The sequence below is a fragment of the Telmatherina bonti genome (genome assembly GCF_933228915.1).
Source record: "Telmatherina bonti genome assembly, chromosome: 2".
Lineage (NCBI taxonomy): Eukaryota > Metazoa > Chordata > Actinopteri > Atheriniformes > Telmatherinidae > Telmatherina > Telmatherina bonti.
Window position 1 is genome coordinate 39,875,940 of NC_136620.1, and position 26,149 is coordinate 39,902,088.

At 43.7% G+C, this 26,149-nt stretch overlaps 1 protein-coding gene across 1 annotated transcript in view; it reads right to left on the minus strand.

The window, feature by feature from the left end:
- LOC306766485 (solute carrier family 66 member 2) overlaps positions 1-26,149 on the minus strand; it is a 56,104-nt gene that overhangs the window by 23,873 nt on the left and 6,082 nt on the right. The window lies entirely within an intron of this gene.

Below are 26,149 nucleotides of genomic sequence, written 5' to 3' on the forward strand. Positions count from 1 at the left end.
AAAGGACGGCTCGGGAACGGAAACATTAGAGCTCCTTTACATCTAAATTCCCATCAGCCATCTCCTCGCTGGTCCGTAACATGAGGAGACTGACAATCTCTCATTGCCTATGCAAGATCACCGAGCTGTGGAAAACCAGCTGACATCAGCTAAAGGGGATTGATGGCTAAATAAGAGTGCATTAGTATGTGACTCAAGCATGACGCTGCAGCACACCTGACTTTTCCACTTGTTCCAAGACCAGACCTTTATGAATCATAGCAGTGAGACAACAGATGTCAGAAAAAACAAATCAACGTAGTTCTGCACTTTAATGTCGTTATCGTCAGGAGTTTACAACCACCAGACGCGTCGTTTGGAGATATTTAGGAGAGATCCATTCAGCCATCCATCCATCCATCCAGACTCCAGACTTCCCTCTCCCTTCCAGTACTTCTAGCTCATCCGAGGAATCCAGAGGTGTTCCCTAGACCGGCCAGGGGATGTCGTCCCTTAAGCATGTCCTGAGTCTTTCCTGGGGTCTCCTCCCAGTCGGAAGTCCCCAGAACATCTCCCAATGGGGCGTCCTGACCAGATGCCCTTCCCAGATGGCTTACCCTACCTCTAAGGGATAGCCTGACCATCCTGCAGAGGAAACTCATTTTAGCTGTTGTATTTCCAATCTGTTTCTTTTGGTCACTACCTACAACTGGTGACTGTAAGAGGGAGGAACATCGACCAACTGGTAAATCAAGAGCTTCTACTTTCAACTCAGCTCCTTCATCAACAAGGCAAGCCAAGGCAGACTCCACGTCACTGCAGACGGCCCACCAATCTGTCTGTAGATCTCCTGCGCCGTCCTTCCCTCACTCATACTTAAACTCCTCCACTTGTTGCAGGACCTGATTCCCAACCCAGAGAGGACACCCCCACCCTGAACACCATCATGTCAGATTTAGAGGTGCTAATTTTCATCCCAACTGCTTCACAATCCTGCGAGAGCTGCAAATAATTCCAGTGACAGGTAGAGCTCACAGCCTTATAAAACAAACAGAATCACATCATCTGCAAAGAGCAGAGACCCGATCTTTAGGCCACCAACGGTGAACACCACTGTGCGAGGAAATTATACTTCACAGCATTCTCCTATTTTCATGTCCTTGTCCCTTATATGTACCATATGAAAAAAAAACTCTGAACACAGCAAGGAAAACCTTTTAGAAGATAGAAGGGACCCAACTTGGGGCCCATTTGGCCAGCCCACATGGGCTTCCCAAGCACACCTACATCCCTTATGGTGCTCATTCAGCCCACATGGGCTTTATAAGTAACATGGGAGCCCATGCCCCATTCAGCACCCATATGGGCCCCACAAAGACATACTGGCTGGGATATGGGGTCTACATAGCTCTTGTAAAACTCACCAAGTTGGCCCCAGCTGTCAGAACCAATGTGAAAGCTAAATGGGACACACAGGTAATAACACTGAGGAAACTGCTGGAAAACCCTTTTATGCAGCCCAGATTTCCCCCTTATGGTCTACAGTACGTCCACATGGACATGCTGGCTGGGATACTAGATTATTTCCATCCTAAATATGGATGCAGACAGGAAAGGACATTTCCTCTTCCATTTCAGTGAGCTGCATCCGTCGTTGCATCCTGGGACGGACAGAATGAGACATCTAGCAGAGTGTAACGTGGCATGTTTGTGGCAAACAGCGAATGTGATTAATGGCTTTATAACCCAGAGCCACAAAGACACAGCTGACAAGAGACACTTAATGTGGGGAAAGGAGAGAGACCGCACACACAACACACACTCACGTCTGTTGTCAGACGCTATGACATGGACAGAAGCCAAAGAGCTGGAGACAGCCTGGCACAGTGTAGCACTTAACAAGCTATTCACAAACCCTCTCTTTGCTACAGATGCCTCTTTCCTTCAAATCAACATCAGAGCCGAGTCGTTTCAGCTGCTGGCGACTTGCAGAGGGAGACCTGAGCGCCACCGCTCTTTAGCAGGAGTAGAAAAGCACATTCATTTCTCAGGAATGAGGGCAAGGTAGTGAAGTGTAAACATGCTGACAGCAGCTGGATTTTAAATTTACTGACAACTTTTCTGTGTAGCAAATCTTCCTCTGAATGCCTCACATTTTCCAGCTCATCCTACTCCTCCTTTCGTTTACTCTTCATATGGACACACACACACAAACACTCGGACGCCAGGACAATCTTCTCTCGCCTTCTAACCTTGTCTACCCCCAAGGGGAAAAAACAGGGGCTTTGGCCTTTTCCAGACAGCTTCCTCTTGTCTGGTATGTGTCAAAGGCTGGATGATTCTTCTAACATGTCACAGAGTCCTGAGAGCCAGGAGGGGGTGTGGCGGTCTTTCTTCACACCGACTCTTTGTTCACACGGAACTTATTCAAGATCAAACAATTCAATTACTGAAAACAGAGTACGAAGCTGCCCAGAGGGCATCAATACCTCCGGGAGGCCGCGCAAAGATCCTCTTGGAGGTTACTCAGGCAGGATACGTCAATAAGTTTATGTGAGTCCATTCAGGTGGAAGGCTGGAGCTGTGATAGCCTCAGTAGGCATCGTCTAGACTTGGAGTCAGCAGTGTTAGAACTTGACAGTCCTACACCAGCTGAGGGAAGAGATAATTAGAAATGAAATGGATGGAGGGAAATGAGCTTCGAGTCGATGGAGGGGATGTACAGTAGAAAGGTATTCCCACCAGGGAGAGGGCATCGCAGAGCTGGGAGGACGGATTCACAGACAGAGACGAGGATTGACACTGACGGGCAGAGAGTGCGGAGATATGCTGACTCAACACTGTCACTTTGTACAAGGAACAACTCCGAGTGCTTTTCAGATGGCTGAAATTTGCTGTTTGTCATCTATTGTGGGCTGTGCTCATGCAGACGGGTGTGATTTGAAGAGAGGAATGCAGGCTGGAAAAGGCTTTTGAGTTAACGGCAGCGGGTTGGGGGGGTGTTTATGAGGTACTAAGAAAGTGGCTCTGTATTACAGTAGAAAGGATGATGCTTCTGCAGACCATCAAAGGCTCAATTCCTCCTTGACAAGCTTTAATAAGGACACTGCAGGCGCTCTGAAATGATGTGGCTGGCAAAGAAATGACTCAACTGTTTGCATGTTAGAAAAAAAACAGAAAAACAAGAAGAGATGCTTCCATGAACGACAGAGGCTGAAGAGTTCGGAGCGAGAATATTTAACCACAAACGCATTTATTTATTTATTTAAGACTCCCGTTTCTCTGTTCTAAACACCAGAATAACAGAGAAGGTGAGAAAATAACGTCCGGTCATTGAGTTCCCAGTGGATCTACACTCCTAAACCTGCTCAAAGCAGGAGGACTCCACTAAACTCTTCGTCTCTTTAAACTTCTCAGACACACATCAGATCATAAAATGCAGAAATGAACACACAATCCTTCATATTCACCCCTCTCCACATCACTGCTTCATTTCCTCTCCGTTCCCGCCTCCAGTTAGACTCTTTCCGGCGGAGAGGACTTTCTGATGGGATGGGCGAGCTCCCAGTTCAGACCCTCTGGACCAGCCAGGTTATTTTTAGTGAGATTCCACTTCAAGCCCATTTTAAGGAAGTCTTAAGGACACAACAGTGGAATTGTAGATTATTTCATAAAGAAAATACGAATGACACCAGACACCATGTGAGTTCTGAGCAGTAGGCTTTACAGCGGCTGTAATTTCCATCAGCTTCTGCTTTTCAGCCTGAGGTGGAATATTATAATGCTGCAGAGTGTTTCTGAGATTGAATCAGCTTCTTTACATTTAATCTGCATTTTTAACATCTAATCCAGTCTTTGTTGTGGATGATTTGTCTATTTTGTCATATTTATCGTATCTTTTTTCTGAAGAGTGCATTAAAAGATGAGATTAAGCGCAGACAGATTAATTCTATGATTCCAGAGAAGACTGAAGTAGTCGAACTCGTTGCTGTTTAGTCGCATCTTGTAAGACAAAAATCATCTGATGTATCTGTTCACAGGGACAACTGGCACCTTTGTTAGCATGCTATTGTGCAGATTCTAAAAGCCATTCATGCAGAAAGATGCCAGCGAGTCATTCAGAAGGCAACGCAGCAACAGCTTGCATGGAAGCCTCGTGTCGGCTCGAAGCCTCCGTTCAGATCATAGACTTTATATGAAAGATGGACGGAGCCACCGGTTGTTAAAGTGAAGCCTATGCAGAAGTGCATAAAACTGCAGTTCCCCCTTCATCCACTAGGGGCTGCAAAACAGAGCGAATCCCCATAGACTCCCATGTTAAAAAGACCAACTTCACAGCAGGAATAAACATGTTTACAGCAGGAATAAACATGTTTACAGCAGGAATAAACATGTTTACAGTAGAAATAAACATGTTTACATCAGGAATAAACATGTTTACAGCAGGAATAAACATGTTTACAGCAGGAATAAACATGTTTACAGTAGAAATAAACATGTTTACAGCAGGAATAAACATGTTTACAGCAGGAATAAACATGTTTACAGCAGGAATAAACATGTTTACAGCAGAAATAAACATGTTTACAGCAGAAATAAACATGTTTACAGCAGGAATAAACATGTTTACAGCAGGAATAAACATGTTTACAGCAGGAATAAACACGTTTACAGTAGAAATAAACATGTTTACAACAGGAATAAACCTGTTTACAGCAGAAATAAACATGTTTACAACAGGAATAAACATGTTTACAGCAGAAATAAACATGTTGAGAGAAAAATCTCATTTGAGCATTAAGATCTGCAATTTGAAGGCAGTTAAAGAAACAAGCAGGTTTAAAAGCAGTTTTAAAAGTTTGACACATAAAAAAGAAGTCTGATAAGGAAAGAGAAATTAAACTTTTTCCACTTATCTTTTCAACTTTTTCACAAAGAACAGGCAAAATATTTAAGATAATCCTTCTTTAAATCCCTTTTTTCCAAAGCGATTTTTGTCGTATGATTCCAAGTCTTTTTATTCGTTCACACTTCTCCAAACTCTCAGATGAATACAACTTCTATGCTCTTTAAACAGAAAAGAAATAAAACTGTAAATATGCAAACAGCCATGTTGCTGAAAGGAAACTAAAGTTTAATTATTGGATACATTGTTGACGGTTTATAGTTCATATTTTTATTATCCTTCAAAATTTCTGTGACTTAGTTTGTTCTTCGTCAAACAGCCCTCAGACTGACTGATGAGCACAAATCAGATGTGACGAAGACTTCAGTCAGGTCTCTTACAACAGATAAACACCTGGGAAGCAACATCTGAAGAACACATTCCAGTCCACCCAGTCCAGCTGTTTGGCCTGTTCGTGTGGCTGGACAGAGACCGGACACGGCGTACCTACAGCTTCCTGGTTCTTTTCTTTTTAGCATGGAAATGAAAAACTATGGAAGAACTCATGAAGAACTTCACCTTTCCAGAGTTCCAGAGACAGAAGGCAGTAGAGGAAGGCTGCGTGGAATACGTGTCATCGCGACGGAGTGAGGAAACGAGAACTACTGGAATTATCCTAAAGCAGAATTAATGTTTACATGAAAGAGGAATGAATCAAATCGGACTTAAATGGGAATAAAACTTTATGAGAAGAATTTGGATCATTCCAATCTACTCCAGACAGCGTAGACAGAGACGTAGTTTGTTGAAAGTATTTGTTCAGTCGAAGCTGCCGTTTTACTGCAGAGTTACACGTGAAGAAGAAGAAGAAGAAGTTTGGTCAATATGTAGAGGATCAAACAGAAACTTTACATTCATCATTTCAGTTCTGCTGTTTGTTGGATTTCCTTTTCTGAAAGATGAAAGTTCATCCTTTCATGTTTTATTTATTTCTGAGCTGCATGCATTTCCTTTTGTTTACAGCATTTCTGACCGATAAGAAGGAGGAAAAGTTGGATTCATGAAATTCTGATGCGAAGAGGAGGAAGGATTAAGAGAAGGCCGCTTTTATTCATGGTCTGCAATGGATAATCTTTAGTCAGGAAGCCTTTTTCTCCCCTGAGTTTCTGCTGCAGGAGCAATTCTCAAAGCGGGCAGCTTTGACCTTGCTAGTGAACCGTGAGTGTATTTTTCCACTAGTGTTTGCAGCCTGTGTGTGTGTGTGTGTGTGTGTGTGTGTTCCAGCCTCTTGAAAGAAACGAGGCTCAACTAATGAGCTCGACAAGCATCAGAGACTCACAACAACAATTCTGTGACCACCTGACCTCTGTAACGTCGTTAATGGATTCCACAACTGTTGCCACATCATGAAATAAAAACCAGATACTTCAGGGTCCCCATCACGACAGAACACACACACACACACACACACACAGACACACACCTCCCCTACAAGGACTGCACAACCTTCACACTCTGCATATGAAAGGAGCTGAAATTTTTCTTCATGTTGAAGGTTCCAGTAAACAGGATGGCATTGCTCTGCTGGTCCGGATGATGACATCACAGATCAGCGTCGCTCTGCTGGTCCGGATGATGACATCACAGATCAGCGTCGCTCTGCTGGTCCGGATGATGACATCACAGATCAGCGTCGCTCTGCTGGTCCGGATGATGACATCACAGATCAGCGTCGCTCTGCTGGTCCGGATGATGACATCACAGATCAGCGTCGCTCTGCTGGTCCGGATGATGACATCACAGATCAGCGTCGCTCTGCTGGTCCGGATGATGACATCACAGATCAGCGTCGCTCTGCTGGTCTGGATGATGACATCACAGATCAGCATGGCGAGAAGTCCCCTGATGGAACCAGAGTGCCGTCAAACGGTCACCTTCCACCTTCAGGCTACGTATCAACCTTCCTTCTCGCTGCAGCGTCTCTGTCCACACCGGAAGTAAAGCTTAAAAACTAAGCAAATGACGCCTCACACTCCAACATGCCTCTTCTGCACCTCCAACCGAAGGAACACAAAGCAACACAAGCAGCAACTCAGTCATCCTGACTTCAGACTTTATGCTTCACGCTTTTATGGGATGTAAATATACGGACAGATCTTTACTCATAGTTTATGGCAGTTTTCTATTTTCCTTATTTGGCCTCAAATCCTGCAGATCGCAGCATCTTCATCTAATTCAATCTCTCCGATACTCGACAGAGAAACTCTGATCATCGTTGTCCCTCTCCGTCCCGTCCTGCAACGTTCCTCAGTGTTTCATGACTTCATGTTAGTCTGGAGAAGCGTCTCTGCTGCGTTGCTCGTCGGGAATGTACCGTCTGCAGCAGAATGGAAGTTAGAAAACTGTTTCATAGATTGTCCGTCGTGATGAGATCATCATGAACTTCCTGAAATGATTCATTTTAAGACATTATATTCAACACACAAATCTAAAACAATCCTGCTGTTTGTCACGCTGCCAGACTTTGACGAGCTCTGGTTGCAGATTTAATAGATCAGAGCACAGAGCTGACAGCGAGGAGGAGAAGTCCGGGACAGTCGACTGAACTCTGCTTCTTTAGCTGAATAATGACTTTCTGTTGTTCTGTTTGGACTTGAGCTGTCGTCCAAATTAATCTAATTATAGAGCTGGAAGCTGGCTTCAAGACTGATGTTTCCTTTCATTTTAAATAAAATGACACCATTTTATAAAGTCTTTTTCTTTTATTTATATTTTTATTACAATGAAGCAAAACGTTCTGGATGGTAGTATCCAGAACGTTGTTCCTGTTCTGGATGGTAGTATCCAGAACGTTGTTCCTGTTCTGGATGGTAGTATCCAGAACGTTGTTCCTGTTCTGGATGGTAGTATCCAGAACGTTGTTCCTGTTCTGGATGGTAGTATCCAGAACGTTGTTCCTGTTCTGGATGGATGGTAGTATCCAGAACGTTGTTCCTGTTCTGGATGGTAGTATCCAGAACGTTGTTCCTGTTCTGGATGGTGGTATCCAGAACGTTGTTCCTGTTCTGGATGGTAGTATCCAGAACGTTGTTCCTGTTCTGGATGGTAGTATCCAGAACGTTGTTCCTGTTCTGGATGGTAGTATCCAGAAAGTTGTTCCTGTTCTGGATGGTAGTATCCAGAACGTTGTTCCTGTTCTGGATGGTAGTATCCAGAACGTTGTTCCTGTTCTGGATGGATGGTAGTATCCAGAACGTTGTTCCTGTTCTGGATGGATGGTAGTATCCAGAACGTTGTTCCTGTTCTGGATGGTAGTATCCAGAACGTTGTTCCTGTTCTGGATGGTAGTATCCAGAACGTTGTTCCTGTTCTGGATGGTGGTATCCAGAACGTTGTTCCTGTTCTGGATGGTAGTATCCAGAACGTTGTTCCTGTTCTGGATGGTAGTATCCAGAACGTTGTTCCTGTTCTGGATGGTAGTATCCAGAACGTTGTTCCTGTTCTGGATGGTAGTATCCAGAACGTTGTTCCTGTTCTGGATGGTAGTATCCAGAACGTTGTTCCTGTTCTGGATGGTAGTATCCAGAACGTTGTTCCTGTTCTGGATGGTGGTATCCAGAACGTTGTTCCTGTTCTGGATGGTAGTATCCAGAACGTTGTTCCTGTTCTGGATGGTGGTATCCAGAACGTTGTTCCTGTTCTGGATGGTAGTATCCAGAACGTTGTTCCTGTTCTGGATGGTAGTATCCAGAACGTTGTTCCTGTTCTGGATGGTAGTATCCAGAACGTTGTTCCTGTTCTGGATGGTAGTATCCAGAACGTTGTTCCTGTTCTGGATGGTAGTATCCAGAACGTTGTTCCTGTTCTGGATGGTAGTATCCAGAACGTTGTTCCTGTTCTGGATGGTAGTATCCAGAACGTTGTCGGGATCCACATCTATCCTTGATATTTTGGAAAACCTGTTGGGAACTTCTCCTGGATCTCGCAATGAGGAAGAATCCTTCACAACATTCCTTCATCCAGATGCTGATCCGGATCAGAGTTAGACCAAGACCCGGTTTCAGAAGAATGTTATGAAGATCCCTGCTGGAGTTTTATAATAAAGTTGTGAACAATCGAACAGATGAATGACAGCAAAAACAAAATTTCCGTCTGGGAAGAAAATTCACTGTGTTCTGTGAAATAACTGCAACACGGTGTAAAGTTTGTACTTAAAGATGGCCGCTCTGCTTTTGGACCTTTGCAAACACAACTTAAAAAAGGAAGAAATCGTTCACAAGATGATGCCTAAGTCTGTTTCAAGCAGAGTTTTGATTTTTATTCGGGATGTAGGAACTGGTTTTCTTACCAGTATCCGATTTAAGTCCATATCAAGTGATACTGATATACATGGAGCTCCCTCTCCAGTAAAAATAAGTCAATATATAACTAAAAACTGAATCATTTCAGGCCACTAAGACGTCATGTTTGAAGCCAGTTTGGACGTCTCGGTTCCTCCTCGCATCATCTCCGCTTTACAGTCGCTGCCAAAGACTAATTTCACATCTGGAGACATTATGAAATAATTCCAAGTCAAAGACACGTTGACGAGTCCACCTACAAGCTCCCTGTGCTGCGAGTGACGACCCGGCTTGATGATGTTAACGTTCTTAACGTTCTGCGCGAAAGAAACAAAAATAACTAATAACTAGACGACGTTTCTCGTATTTTAACGTTCTGAGACGAGACACTGATGAAGACGCTGACATGTTAAAATCTGCATGTTGCGTAAAAGTTGTCATTTAACGAAGAAAAACAGTGATTTTGAATTCTGCATTTTATGAGCCGACGATTCGAACATCTCTAGTTTTTATGTCACTGCTCAATAAAACGGCGAAAACGAAGCCCAGACGTGACTTCCTCTGAACTGATGTTGATTTTCCTGTTCGGTTGCTTGTTTCTGAGATTTCAAACCATCGAATAAAAGCTTCCTTTTCTTCTCTTTTTCGTAAAACCTGTCTGTCTTTTCATCATCCCTGTTTAGTTCTGCTGCAAACAGAGTTTTTAACAGCTCTGGCTGCTGCTTTTTCTCGGCCTGACAGCATTTCTCTTCATGTGAGTCATCATATTCATGTACACAGAAGTCATGCTCTACTCCCTACTTGCCAGAAGCGAGCCATGGTTTAGACTCCTACTCAGGTATGCAGCTTTTCTGACTCATTCAAATCCCGCCATGGTGTTTGCTTACAATCCCAAACTCATTTCACTTTTAATTATCAAATTCAATAAACTTTATGTCCACAAATATTATATTAACTTGATTAAATTTGTTCAGCGGGACGATTGATAGGAAACGTGGAGAATATCATTTTTCGTGTCAGTCGGAACAAAAATAAACATTTTGTGACGTTACAAACCAGTTCAGACACACTGAAATGTGCTGCGCACACGTCGCTGTAATGGAGCAGAACTGGTTGGTGATACTGGTCCTCAGGATGGAGGACTGGACTGATTGGAGGTCACTGCAGCTCTGCAGCCTTCTGTGACACATGTTTACATATGAAGGCACAAATAGCTTCCTGTTCTATTGCTGTTTAACACACACAGAAGCAGAGTTAAGCTGCCGGATGTGTGAAGGTGATCAGATAGATAAGGATCGGATGTAAGGGGGGGGTGGTCTAGATAAGGACACGGTGACAGTGGACCTCAAGGGTGCAGACTGGTGAGGCTTAGTGGGACAGATGCATCTTCAATGGGAGCCTTTGTTTCTGCACAGATAAGCAGGTGTAAATCAGAGATAATGTGTGTTTAGGAAGGAAAGCTGAGGGACAAACGAGGTTATTATTAGCTGCAAAACGACACGGTGTGTACGTCAAAAGAACTTCTGGTCAAACAACATGACCTTCATGGCCGAGCTGTGAATGCGAATGAGATGAGTCTCATTTAAGATCTTTTTTCTTTTTTAAACTTCTGCATCGACCGACCCTCATGATGATGATGACCATTGGGAGAGGGGTTCCCTTGCTGGACAACCAAACCTTTAAAAGGAACAACAGAACACAGAACTAAGCAACATTATGAAACTAATCCAGAGGTTTGTTGACGTTGTCCTCACAGACTCTGGTTAAGTCTGGTTTCCAGCTCTGGTCGGTACCTCTACACCCCCTGTCCTCTGACAGGCTCTACCTTTATCTGCTGGTATGATCCTCATCTTTCCATGTATAAACCTGACTGCATGGTATCATCCTGTCTAAAGATCTGGCTCTCTTAGACAGGAATCTGTTTTTTTTAATTACTAAAAAGAATCGGTTCTTAGAGCCGGCTCGTTCATGGACGACACATCACTGGAGATACACATCAGAAAAATGCCAAATATTAAGGTTATTCCTCCTGTGAGAGAAGCTGATTTTAGGCATGTAGGTGTTTTGTCAGAGCAGTGAATCCACAAACAAAAACAGAAATCACTTTAATCTCCATATATGTGAAGATTCTGACCATTTTTAAGCCTTAAATTCAGAATATTTATCGTCAGGTGTCCAGAAACGTAGTTACGCTGCTACTGGTGCTGTGTGAAATATCCAAGTTTGAGGCGTTTTCTGTAAGAAATCTCTAATCTGGAGATGTTTGCTGAATAGAAAGCGGGAAAAAAACACTTTATCCTCCTTATTTATGACGATTCTGACAGATTTCCAGCCTTAAATTAGAGGAAGCTGCAGGATGATGATGAACCAATCATCTGACATTCTGATGTTTTGTCTGCTTGACAGCACGATGCAACTAATAAAATGGTTAAAAGATCTTTTTGTTTGAATCTCCAAAAGAAACGGCGGAAATCTGGTTTCACAGTGATGCACATACACCCCCAACACACACACATCCATGCAGAACACAGCACAAGCGGTCCCTCTTCTTCCCCAGGGAGCAATTACCACATCAGCCAGTAATTAGCATCGCAGCAACTCATTAAAAGTTATTATTTAGACAGAACGTTCATCGACCTTCTTCACAATTTCTTTCTTCATTTCTGTGTGTGTGTGTGTGTGTAGTTATGTCCCGGAGATGACGTCCGTTGCAGTTTAATGTGGGATTTTATTTTTCTGGCTCTTTCTGCAGCCGTAACACTGAGCGTTTATGCAACAAAGCATCCTTTACAGTTACGGCTAAAACGAGACAATCTCCGAAGCTTCGCTGCTGTCAGCGATGAATCGGACAAATAAATCATCTTTCATCAGCTTTGTGCTGATGTCCTGCAGCTTTCCAATGTTTCCCTGCTCCAACACATCCAATTCAAATGAAACAGATCCAACAGCGGATCGATCTGCTCAGTGATACTGTCATGGTTCTGGTCTGCCTCAGACTCCTGGATTATGTGGGCGTGTTTCCTGCTAACTGCAAATATCATCAGTCAGCTCCAGTCTTCTTCACCTGTTCCACTCCCTTCTTAAACACCCCTCAGCTCTCTGCAGATTATCTGCTAGCCAGCACTAACTCCTGTCTCTAGCCTGTGTCTGTAGCTGCTTACTACCTCTGGCCCCCCTGGATTGATCTAACCGGATCTGGATCTGGATCTGACCCTGCTTTCCGCCTCTGGGCCCTCTGAGATTTTGCTCAAACTTTGCTCAGGACCTGGATTCTTTTCCCATCCCAGACGCTTCTCCAGCTCACATGTGAGTGTATCTCGAGATGTACACAATCTTTCTTGAGCATATTTAATGACTCTGCTTCTTTCTAGACCAAACCGCGTTGGCATCCGGTCCTCTGGCAGTTTTCCTGGCATTCCTTCATTCCTGGAGATTCAACAAATCACCATTAAATATATTCTTGGCAGTTGTCACTGGGCCTTGTCTTGAGTCCAACATTCACCATCCGTTACAGACTCACTAATTCCACTGATTCCTTCTTCCTGACAGGAATGATCAGGTGTCATCAGGGTCAGGGATCTCCGACGGTGTCCTACTGCAACACCTGATTCATCTCCAGCATCTTCTTGTCAAGTTCTGCACGAGTCTGTTGACGACGAGTTTATTGGGACCATCTGTTGCTGCAGGGAAACATCCAGCGGCTGGACACTGGCCCTCGGGTTGGGGACCGAAGATGCTGATCCCTGACCTACAGTTTATCAGGATAAAGCCACCAAAAGCACCAAAGAAGGAAATTATATCCGCACGTGTGTTGCTCTGTGTTAAAATAAAAATATTAGAGACTGAAAGTACAGCTGGTAAATGTGTTAGAACGTATCGGCGCTTCTGGCAGAAGTAAATAACAGAAAGCAGGTGGAACCAGACCAAATCACCTCTGAAACCCTCTGCTGGATCCATCCAGGAGTCTTTCTTTAAACTCTGAGAAAGACAAGCTGCTGCGAGTTTGTTTCTGTCTTCACAGCTGACTGGCTTCCAGCGCCGGACGTCATAACAAAGACACGAAATGAGCATCACCGACAGAGCTGTTGCTGCGAGGTTGCATCAGTGTCCACCGTTTAAAGGGGAGGAACGTGGAGGCTGACTGAGGCTGGAGGGGATTACACGGAGCGCGGTGAGGAGACGACAGGAGTTTCAGGCAGAGATGAAGTATTAAATCAGGATCAGGACTAATTTAACTGCATGAAGCAGAGAAGAGCCGCTTGGCAGGACGTCCACCTGATAACATCGCCTCCATTTAACGCTGCGGCGATGAATAAAAGTTGCTAATCCCTTTAAGGTTGAACCCGTTAATCCCAACCTGCACTCAGGGAAGCAATGGGATGAAAAGTTTAAAAAACTTGCAAACTTTCTTTCTGCTGCCTAAACTTTCCCAGTATTGATCTCGTATCAGAACAGCTGCCATCTTCATGTCTTGCTGTTGGGATAATTAGCTGAAGTGCAGCTTATCGCCGTGCTGTTGCAGATTTCATCAGCGCTGCTGAAGGAAAGCTGCAGAGCAATCATCCAAACGTTGCTTCACCTGGTTGTGTGGTTTGTCCCGATATCCTGGTTGCCGTGTGGCTCTGCAATCCGTCCGCTCCGTTTAGTCTGACTGCACGTCTGTGTGTTTGGGTTGGAGGGCAGTCCTGCAGCGACAGCGCAGGGAAGCACAGCGTGATATGTCAGAGACGAAGGAGAGGAGTCTGAGTGAGTCTAACGGATGGCAGAGTGCCCGGAGCAGAGCATCGCTTCTCCAATTAGGACGGCTGGAGAGCATCTAAACACACAGCTCTAAGTGTTCTGGTCGGCTACAAAACGGATCCTGCCGAGTCTGAAAACTTTCCCAACTTTTACTTCATGACAAGTTTGAGTTGTGACTCAGTGCATCTGCAACTCTCGTATGACTCAGAACTTGGTGAGACAAGGAGGAAAAACTCCTGTAAAAAACATAAAAGCTGAGGATCAGACGGCAGCGCACGGAGCAACAGAACCCTGACGGAGGACCCGGCGAGGCCGAGCTCATTTCGCTTCAACTCAATAAAGCAGTAATGAGTTTAAACCTCGCAGCGATGGCCACTGATCGTGCTGCATCGCTGGAGATGTGAAGAACTAATGAGAATTAAACCTCCAAGAATCAGCTATGTCAACGCAGGACTGCAGCAAAGAAAGGGAAGTTATTACTCCGTATTACTGAGCTGAGCTTATTTATAGTTATCCAACTAGAACCAACTAGAAATGTGATGATGATGGGGGGGGGGGGGGGTGATAACTGGAAAACATCGTCATTAAAGAGGTAATAAGTGGAAATTAGTTATTTCTGGATTGAAGTTAGGACCGGGCGATTAATCAGATATTTATCTCAACTACGATCTGGGTTTCCAACGATGATAAAAATAAAAGGGTGTGATTATTTTTCTCTCTGCAGTTTCCTCTCCTGCTGTCTTCAGCTGCTAATCGAGCGTCTCTGGCGTTGCAGCGCTGTGCTGTAAACTCCTCCCACAGCCGCTTTGCTTTCATTCAGACACTGTTGCCAACTTGGAGACTTTCTCACTAAATCTGGAGACTTTTATTTGTTAAAAGCGACAAATCTAGCAGCTTTTACTGGAGTTATTAGAGACTTTTCTGGTGTTGTGGCGACTGACTTGAAGGCACATATTGTTCTGCAGTTACTGTAAGGAAGGAGCAGCGGGAGCCTCTCCCGTCCTAAAGCACTCCCAGGCGGCCAGTCTCAGTTGGTTTACAGGGCCGACATAAAATAGCTCCTATATAAGCGGTAAAAGCGGATTAAACAACTCGGAACCGTGCATTAGACGGTTATAATGCACGACACGGAGTCTAGAACACCACGATGCGCAGCTTTGTTTATAAATACTGGATAATTGTGTTAAATAATCGGGATCTCAATTTCAGTAAAATAATCATGATTATAATTTTTGTTACAATCGAGCAGCCCTGCCTGAAGGGATTTTGAAAAATGATGACATGAAGACCTACAGGTGTAATTTCACCTGGAGATGACGTCACGCCGTCTCTCCGTGTTGATCTCCAGCCTCAGACGTATTTCTGCTTTAATGGACGTCTCGCTTTCAGCTGTCCTCTCTACACTCTTACGTCTCCGCGCCTTTTCACCGGCTCTCCTGAAACAACACGCGTGTGCGCAGGAGTTTTCTGCATGTCTGCTGCTAAACTATTAAAACGCTGCTGTAACACTTTGTACTGGATGTTGGACATAAAGTCGTTTTCTAGAACATCAACGGTAACTGCTAGCATTTCTCACGTCTGTGATCCTGCTGTGTGGTTTTGCATCGCTGTATTAGTGGATGCTCCAGCATCATATCAAAAGGCCAGCATTACAGATCTAGGTGTGAAAATGGATCCATTTAAAGTTGGACTTACAGGTAAATACGGAGGTAAAGTCCTGCTTTTTCCAGTTGAGACGACTGTCTAGATTTAAGCCCCTTTTATCAAGACGCCATCTGGAGACAGTGATCCATGCTTTTATTACCTCCAGACTGGATTACTGGAACTCAGTTTCTATTGGAATCAGTCAAAACGCACTTTCTCGCCTGCAGCTGGAACAGAACACCGCTGCAAGATTTTTAACTGGCACAAGAAAACATGAGCACATATCTCCGGTTTTAGCGTCCCTTCACTGGCGTCCTGTTCAGATTTAGGATCAATTTTAAGATTCTCTTATTTGTTTTTATGTGATTTAACGGCCTTGCCCCTCCTTACCTGGCTGACCTGCTGCATCACTACACACCACAACGTGCTCTTAGATCAGCGGACCAGATGCTTTTAACTGTCCCTACGACACGCTGTAAATCCAGGAGACTTTTCAGTTATAGCTCCAAACATCTGGAACAGCTCCCCCTGCAGGTTGGACAGGATAACTCCCTCGTTGTTTTTAAAAGCCGTTTAAAAACACATTTTTATTCTTTTACTGAGTTATCATCTGTGTCCTTGTATTCTATTTTAACTGTTCTTTTTCATGTATCTCTTATTTTACCATTTTATTGTTATTTTATTTTATTAAGCTGTTTTTGTTCACTTGCTGTTTCTGTACAGCACTTTGGTCAGCTGTGTGTTGTTTTTAAAGTGCTTTATAAATAAATACGGCATGGTCTCGTGTAAGATAGAAGACCTGGAGCAGCTTTTCAGTGTGACAGAAGGTCGCCAAACATCACACACCTGTATATCAGAACAGCAGTGAATGCTACGCTCAAATTTAGGATTAAGTTAGGCTGAAGATACTGTTAGCAAATCTTTTCGACCTGTAAATGTCTGAAAATTACTGATCTAAAGTTTAAGACCAGAACCGACGAAGAAGCTTTTTGTTTTTATTCATTCGGACATTTGACTGTATTGTTCGTCTCCTCTGGCTGTACATGTCACTGTATTAAAATACATAAAAATGATCCACTAAATCGCATGTTTGCATCACTGCTGCTGCAGCCAGAGGTAAAAGTTTTAACCTTTAGTGGTGAAAACATCAGCATGCTACTGCTAACATAAGCTAGCTACAGCTAACTCCTCCCTGGTTTAGCTTTACGCAGCTACGAGCAAATTGCAGTGTTGCCGTTATATTCCAGGTCACACACCACATGTTGCTGAAGAGGACATTAATCTGGGCGATATAACTCATAAAACTGATTAGCATCCATGTTTTACAGCATGTAGATGCACACGGCTCAAAACAACGAAGGGAAGACTTGTTGGATGTCAATGACTAAAATATTCCAGATTAAAATCTTAATTCATCACATAAAACAACAAAATAGCATCAGAATGATGTCTGGAAATGGAGGCCATGAAGACGTGCAGGTCTGGAGTCAGACGTGAGCAGAAACCAGCCAGAGGATGAAGACGTTTCCACCGGGTTTTTATCCGTTTGTACAACAGCAGCTGAAGCCGATTCGCCCGTTTGCTTCCAGTGGAACGCAGAAGTAAAGATGAACCTGCAGCCGTTCGGCTTTGGGCTGGGCGATATGATGATATGTATCGTCTGGATGATAGAAAATCTCCATCGTTTCATATGAGGTGCTTTACAGCACGCTGCGATACATAAACATGTTAGGGTTGCCTAGCAACATGTGATACATAACTGATGACTGACACAACATTACACAGTTTATATGGTTACATATCATTATGGGGATGTAAAATGAGGGACATCAGCATAAGAGGTTTTGGTCGGATGGCCCAGTCCAAGTTTGGCTCCATTTATCCTGAACAGACATCTGCACCGTGTTGGTGTCGTGTTTACGTCCATGAAGGAGAATTTTCAGCTTCAATCCAACCAGCCGACGATTCTGACTGATTTTCCGTCACTTTTCACGTAGAACACAGTTCAGAGTGCTTCTCATGAAACATCACAAGCTTCGCAGCAAACGCTGAAACCAGTAGGACGGTCCGTCCCAGAACGTCGTCCAGTTTTAACCAGAAATCTCCCCAACGTGACCTTCTCCTGTTTTATCATCACATTTACTGTTTCTGCTTCCATCTGGTGATTTGTTTACATATTTATTCATCAGTTTCCACATTCTCAGATAAATATCTTTAATAAAACACACTATATACATATAAATATCTATAAATAATATATATAATCTGTATAATTAGTTTAAACATCTGGTGGTGAAAGTTTAAGGCGGGCGCGTCCATCTCAGCTCCTCCAAGGCGGCGGGTTTTCTGTGTTCCTTTATGGTGGTCGCGCTACTTTCCAGCCGTGATGATGAGCGATATCGGGATATGAGGTTTTGGTCATATCGCCCAGTCCTGGTGGACATGAGGATTTATAGTCTCTAAACTGAGAAGACATCACCACGGCAACCTGCCGTGGTTTGTGTCTTGGTTTTAATCAAATAACAGTCCATATTGGTAACAATGCCAGTAATCTGGAGACGATGTTCTCTGGTCTGGATGGTCGGCGAGTCCCAACAAAATTACCTCCTGTTTATACTGCGATGGACGAAACATGGCGCGCTCGACCCATGATGCTTAGCGGCTTCGTTCTTCATTATGAGTTTTACATGAAGTTAGGAAACATCCAAACGGTTGTGACGGAGCAGGAGTAAGAAAAGCCTGATCTGCACGTCGGTGGAACCCGATCCCCGCTTTGAGATGAATTATTTACGACTCATCAGACTGGCGGGTCTGGCTTGCAGCAAAGCTGGTTTTTATCAGGAGGTATCGACCTAGTCTTCAGTTAGCAGGCATCCGACCAGCCCGACTACTGACAGACACACACACACACACACACACACACACACACACACACACACACACACACACACACACGCCTTCACACACTTTTTATTTTTAAGTGTCCTAAAAGATGCAGAAAAAAAGTGCACGATGGCCTGAAAATCATTGCCTCACGTTGTCAAATAAAGCGCGCGGCGTACAGCAGATGGGGACACATAACACCCTCTCTTTCTGCACACACACACACACACACACACACACACACACCTGTCAGGTTTTATGGAGGAGATGGATGGTGATAGACGGTGTCTGTTTGTCACGTCTTCTCTCAAGCACTGATCTAATGAGGCGACACCCGATTGACACGAACGGTTCAACAGGGTCAAAGACTAGTTCGCGATTGCCGACCCACATCCATAAATAACCGCGAGGCATCAGAGAAGGAAATGTGCAAAAAGCTCCTTTTTTCATGAGAGAGCGAGTTAATATTCCGTTTGATGGATCCGTCTGGAGCAGGTGGGGAATCTGGAGCCAGTTCAGAGAGGGGTCACGTGCACTTTCGCCTGCACGCTGCCTGACAGGAGATTCTGGCTGAAGGAGCCGGTTTCGGCTGAGAGATAGTTGTCTCGTCCAATCAGCTGCAGGAAAGCAGGGAGCTGTCAATCAAACACGATCTGCAGTAGGAGCTGATCAGGTCTAATCGAACAAAGTTCTTCCCGAATCTGCCGGAAAAGTTTCTTTCTGGGTTAAAACGATGTTGCGAAGCGTTCTGCGACAGCGAAAGCCTCATCTCCTGCTTACCGGGTCTCATAACAAGGTCATCGTTTATACAAGCTCATTATTTATTTAAGGAAAATAAACAGATTTACCATCAGCTGGAAGTTAAATCCTGCTGCAGAGTTTTCAGCACATCGTCTCACATCACTGCTCTATGCTCATTTTCTATGTTGCTTTTCATCAAACGAAGGGAAGGAGAAGATTTTCTGTCACATTTCTCCCAGTAAACAAATCCGTCCTTTTTATCCATCTGACCTGCCGTGACCTTTAATATTCACCATGAGGACGGCATGATGAGTGCTGCGCGTCAACCTGCTGGATCTCCCAGTTCAGGTGGAACTGGTTTTATTCCGGCTGCAGAACGATGCACCAGGACAGACGGACAGCAGGAATAACTTCCCTCAGATCATGACTGATGTCTTTCCTCCTTGGCATTGTCACTCAAACCGTTCTCTGCATTTTTATTCATAGAGATGCTGCTCGCTGCTAGATAAATTCATTATTTAGTTTCATATTATTTTATCGACTCTGCTTATAAAATAAAAATGTAGTAAAATATACCAAAAAAAATATAGGATTTGGTGGGATAAAATATATAAAACAATATAATAACAACATATAAGATAAAATAAAATGCAATTATGGAGTTTTCATGACTAAAATCTTCAGAAGACTTGATGGCATCTCTGATGTTCATTACACATTATTTTAGTTTTAACTTAATTAAAAAACACTTTTAATGTTCATCTGATGTCACAAAAATAACAGAAGCAACATCTACATTATGATGATGCATTTAACTGATCATTTAGTTTTACGTCAGATTAAATATTTCTGCTTCTTTCTTGGCATCAAAATGAGAAAAAACTAAAATAGAGAAAAACAAACACAATAAAACTAAAATAATTATATTTTACCAGTTTTACTTCCAGAAAAAAGAAAAATGAAACTAAAATAATTAATTTCAGGTTAAAAAGACAACATCGAGCCCCTGAAGGGCAGAATGCTGCTTTCATCAAAAGGCCACCAAGCCTTCGCTGATACACACACACACACACACACACACACACACACACACACACACACACACACACACACACACACACACACACACACACATACACACACACACGGCCAAACAGTGGCTGAGAAAAACAACCTGCCAGGTAATTACAGGTCTTATCTCTGCAGAAACTGTTTTGCTTCTCTTCTGCGAGTCTCTGAACACTAATGAGCATAAAAGTTATCAGCCCCCCCCCCGACCTCCCCCCCTTTGAGGCGCGTCATTTTATTCCCTTTTTTTTCCCCCAAAGCAGCGGTCCAACATGGGGGACTCTCCGCCCGCCTGACTCCATCCGACCTGCTAATTAAACGCTGCAGTTTTCTGGGTTTAATTAAAAACACTTCATGATGAACGGAAGCAGAACTTTGGCAGCGTGTTGGTGTGTGTGTGTGTGTGTGTGTGTGTGTGTGTGTGTGTTCCACCCGATTCATCCCATCATGTGAATGGTGATAGGCGTAAATGGCAGGGTGATGGCGTAAAGGGGCGGAGCTAAAGACTGAGACTGATTTGTCCTGCCAACCCCCCCCCCCCCCCCCCCCCCCCCTCCCGTCCCACCTGGACAGGACCTGATTAGTTGAAGCAAAGTGGTCGCAGCACAGCGCTGATGGAGCCGATGTGACCTCTCCTTCCTGCCCGTTTCCACTAGCAACCCCCGGATCAGCCGCCACCACCTTCTTTTCATGTTCAGCCATATTTAATAACGTTTCCGCTGAGCTGGACTGCAGTTTCTGTCACATTTAGACACATTTCACACCTACAAACACACACTGACGACGAGATAAATTCACACATCATGTCTGCAAGGAAACGTCACGTCTGCAAGGAAACGTCACGTCTGCAAGGAAACGTCACGTCTGCAAGGAAACGTCACGTCTGCAAGGAAACGTCACGTCTGCAAGGAAACGTCACGTCTGCGTGGAAACATCACGTCTGCGTAGAAACGTCACGTCTGCGTAGAAACGTCACGTCTGCATGGAAACGTCACGTCTGCATGGAAACGTCACGTCTGCAAGGAAACGTCACGTCTGCATGGAAACGTCACGTCTGCGTAGAAACGTCACGTCTGCGTAGAAACGTCACGTCTGCGTAGAAACGTCACGTCTGCATGGAAACGTCACGTCTGCATGGAAACGTCACGTCTGCATGGAAACGTCACGTCTGCATGGAAACGTCACGTCTGCATGGAAACGTCACGTCTGCGTAGAAAAGTCACGTCTGCAAGGAAACGTCACGTCTGCAAGGAAACGTCACGTCTGCAAGGAAACGTCACGTCTGCAAGGAAACGTCACGTCTGCAAGGAAACGTCACGTCTGCGTAGAAAAGTCACGTCTGCGTAGAAAAGTCACGTCTGCGTAGAAAAGTCACGTCTGCGTAGAAAAGTCACGTCTGCGTAGAAAAGTCACGTCTGCTGCCGACTGATTTAAAGGCTCCATCTTATTGTTGCCCCGCTCATGGATTCTGCCAATGTACCGCCCGTCCCGTCTAGCTGAGCCGGCCCTCTAAAATCATTGAGCAGGCGCCATCGAAAGCCCCATTTTGTCCCTGAGAGCGGCGTGGACCTCACCGCTCAGAAACATTTCAACGTTCAGACAGAAACAGCCCGTCTTAGTAGAGCTCAGCCACCTTGGAACGGCTGAAATTCAGAACCATTTGGGGTGAAACACTTTGACAACAATGTTGTTTCTGACACTCCAATGACATTGTTGGGGAAATAAGGTATAAAATGGGACTTTTAATTGTGTTCTAGACATAATCTGCTTTCAAAAGGGTCAAATATATAATTATTAATCTATCATTTGAATAGATGCAAACATAAACAGGCCCCCACCAGCGATCAGTGGCCCATCTGGTGACGGGGTTCTGGTGCCGGGACTTCTACTGGGACAGTAAAGTTTCTACTTCTGGAGAAAAAGTCTGTTTCTACTGTTACTGCTGGAAACATCATATGATACCAGCTTCATAACAGAAGTTAGTCAGTCCACGGAGACCATTAAGATGACTGCTCTGAAAACACACACACACTCTTAAAGTGCATTTAAAACACTCATTGGATGATAGATGTTATTTATCAGAATAAAGAAAAAAAGAAATGTTTGAACTCTGCTGTGGAACAAACTGAAACTGAACTCACCTCCTGGGTTCTGGTGGTTTTTTAATCTGAGCACTGGGTCTGCAACAGCTACTGTTTCCTCCGTTTATGGTCTGGTGAGCCCTAATTAAAGCCGGCTGGTAAACGGTGATCGTGGCGGTTTTCTACATGATTAAGGTGATGATAAACGGCCCGAGTGTTGGCAGGTTAAACGAGGAAGGAGAGCAAGATGGACACAACATTAAGTTACTAACTGGTGTGTTTTACAAGGATCCTGTTCCATCTTTAAATGAACTCAGTAACTGCAGTCAGACTGAAACATGCATCCACCCAGTCTGCATTAAACTCCACGCTAAGCCATGGATTCCTGGACTTCAATAGTTTCCCTCCACAAAGCCTGAGGTTACATTCACCTTTTTAACAGCACTCTCTCCCCGTGCCCCCCCATCGGGCTCCCAATCCCTGTATCAGAAGGCCAAGACTGTTAATGTGGCACCCCGAGGCAGCCATGGAAGTCACAGCAAAGTCATAACTCTGAGTCAGCTCAGTGTACAGATCATTACAAAGTCTCAGCGTTGGCCTGAAGGCTCCAATTTCGGTTTGGAAGTCGCCAAACTTCTGCTTTTTTTAAATTCATGACGTAAAAGTCACACTTGGACAGTTTCTAGTGGACGGTAGCAACGCTGCAGAGACCAGAAACAGCCTGGTTTTACTGGCTCGTCCTCCTGGAGCGACTTTATACGATTTCATGAACAAAACCAAATTTTCACATCAAACCTTTAAAGGGACGACGCGAAACATTTCCTGTAGTTCCCTGCATGTCTGTGTGTGTTATCGCTGATGTATTGTTAACTCCGCTAATAATCCGACACGTTCTTGTAAGCAAAGAACTTTAGATATGTTTCTACAAATGACAGGAAAACTGGAAGGGAAGCACCATGGACCTCTGTAGACTGGATGACTGGAATGGTCTTTTAACAGGACTTCCCAGTAAAACCAGTAGACAGGATCACTGGAAGGGAGCATTAAACATTTGCAGCTTATTGTTTTTATTGTGCTGCCTTTTACGCTTTCTTTGCTGTGATGTTTTTAATGTTTATGTGAAGCGCTCTGAACTATACATGCAACGTACTAACGTCTAGTGACGTGTTCTGACGTCAGAATGTAAACATGTGACCTGACGGTCCTGAGCCGTGCAGTTCTTCAGGCTGCATGATGTAAGATCACAGACTGTATATAAAAGATGGGCGGAGCCTCCGTGACGTCATCCGTAGGTTTCTGAAGAGCTGAATTGAAGCTCAGTTCCTATCGTCACCATCTTTGCAACATCGCACGTGTCGTCTCTCCCAGAAAATATGGCTAAAAACCGCGGTTGTTTTACATTCTTCTTACTTAAATTGGGAGATCAGGTACCTGTCAATCAGAAGGACACGCCCCTAAATATGCCAAATTTCGAGATGACATTACTTATAATTGGAGGAATTCACTCCCCCCCACAGTTGTCATGAAGCTAAACCTGACCTATTAAACCTAAAATGGATTTTTGTACCAGGCTGTAAACATGTTTATTCCTGCTGTAAACGTGTTTATTCCTGCTGTAAACGTGTTTATTCCTGCTGTATACGTGTTTATTCCTGCTGTATACGTGTTTATTCCTGCTGTATACGTGTTTATTCCTGCTGTAAACATGTTTTTTCCTGCTGTAAACATGTTTACTTCTGCTGTAAAAATGTTTACTTCTGCTGTAAACGTGTTTACTTCTGCTGTAAACGTGTTTACTTCTGCTGTAAACGTGTTTATTCCTGCTGTAAACGTGTTTATTCCTGCTGTAAACGTGTTTACTTCTGCTGTAAACGTGTTTATTCCTGCTGTAAACGTGTTTATTCCTGCTGTAAACGTGTTTATTTCTGCTGCAAACGTGTTTATTCCTGCTGTAAACGTGTTTATTCCTGCTGTAAATGTGTTTATTTCTGCTGTAAACATGTTTATTTCTGCTGTAAACGTGTTTATTTCTGCTGTAAACATGTTTATTCCTACTGTAAACATGTTTATTCCTGCTGTAAAAATGTTTATTCCTGCTGTAAACATGTTTATTCCTGCTGTAAACATGTTTATTTCTGCTGTAAACATGTTTACTTCTGCTGTGAAGTTGGTCTTTTTAACATGGGAGTCTATGGGGATTTGCTCTGATTTGCAGTTTAGGTTACCGCTTGTGTAAGATGTCGGACTGCGGAACAAGTTGTGTGTAGTCTGGATCTTGAACAGAAAATTAAACAAATCTGTTTTATGCTCCACGAGGAAAGAAAAGAGGACATTGTTTAGTTCTTCGTCTCTGTTTTCACTCACAGCACGACTCCAGCTCGGCTTCCAGCTTCCAGTTTGACTTACTGGATAAGTCAAACAGGAAGCTGCTGTTGTTCCTCAGCTACGGCATCTGACGGCTTGTTAGGGAGGTAAGACATGGACAGAAACCAGACCTGCAGGCTTGCAGGACAGAATTTAACTCATGTTGGAGCAAATGTATTGATCTCATTTAAAAATGGACACAAATGTTTTTGTTGTAAGCAGAACTTTGTCAGATAATGTACGTACAATCCAAACCATAGTCGGCTCCAAATGGGCTCCAAAAGCCAAAGCAGCACGTCGGACTTCATCATTGCCACACTTAACGTCCACAGCGTCACACAGAGCAGATTTCCACACGGTAAACACTCAAATCTGGAATACTGATCATGCACGCTGCTTTGTGACGATGGAAAAAGCTGAACAGTCGTCTGGAGGCCGACGGAGTTCTTCTGCAGCAACACCGAACATGTAAACAGCAACATATCAGAAGAGAGAACGTCCTGTTTGCTTGCGTTTGTCGTTAGGATGCGAGAGCAACGTTAGAAGATGGAGGACGGGTGCCGGAAGCGCTGACGATTTATCAGTTAGGTCAAATTTGCAGTTTGTGGAGATTCATTTTGATGAAAATTGTGATTTTTTCCCCCCTTTTTAAAACCAGAGATGTTATCATTGGGCTTCCGTAGTTAGTAGCAGACTCAGACACGCAAAGCAGATAATAATAATAATAATAATAATAAAACACAGCGGCTAGCAGGAGGAGCTGGTTCAGGTTTTTGCGATATCAGACTCCCAACAAGTAACGATCTGTTACAGAATTAATGCAATGCTGTTTATATGTTTGATTATTTATTGATGCGTTTGGTTCTATCTATTTTTATCTGGTCAAATAAATTATTATTCAACCTTGTGAAATGTAATTCCACACAATCTGCTTTCAATATTTTACCGGTTATTGAACCGTACACTGAATAAAATACGAATAGTTGCTGCTTTCTCTTGACTACGGTTGACTCTTATATTTACATTTATTCATTTATCCAAATAGAAATACAGTTGTATAAAGTCTGAAAATAAAGTATCGTATCAAAACGATTTCGGATTCGGAAGTTTCCCAGACAAACACTCGAAGAGTTACGCCATAATTTGTGACGTGTCTGCTTGCACTGTTGTTCGAGCTTTTGCAGAAGCCGGCACCATTTATGAACCCGGCGTGTTCGATGGAGAACTAGTCCAGCTGTTCATTTTGGATACAGAAGATGAAGACTTTGATGGATTTGTGAATGAGGATTGATAAAAAAAAACAACATGAAAACATTGTTCAATTCTTTAACAAAGTACAACTAAACTCAGTTTTTCTTCCGCTGCCTTTTTAAAAACATGGAAGCATGTTTTAAGTACCGGTATGTTTAACCACGCCCTAAAAT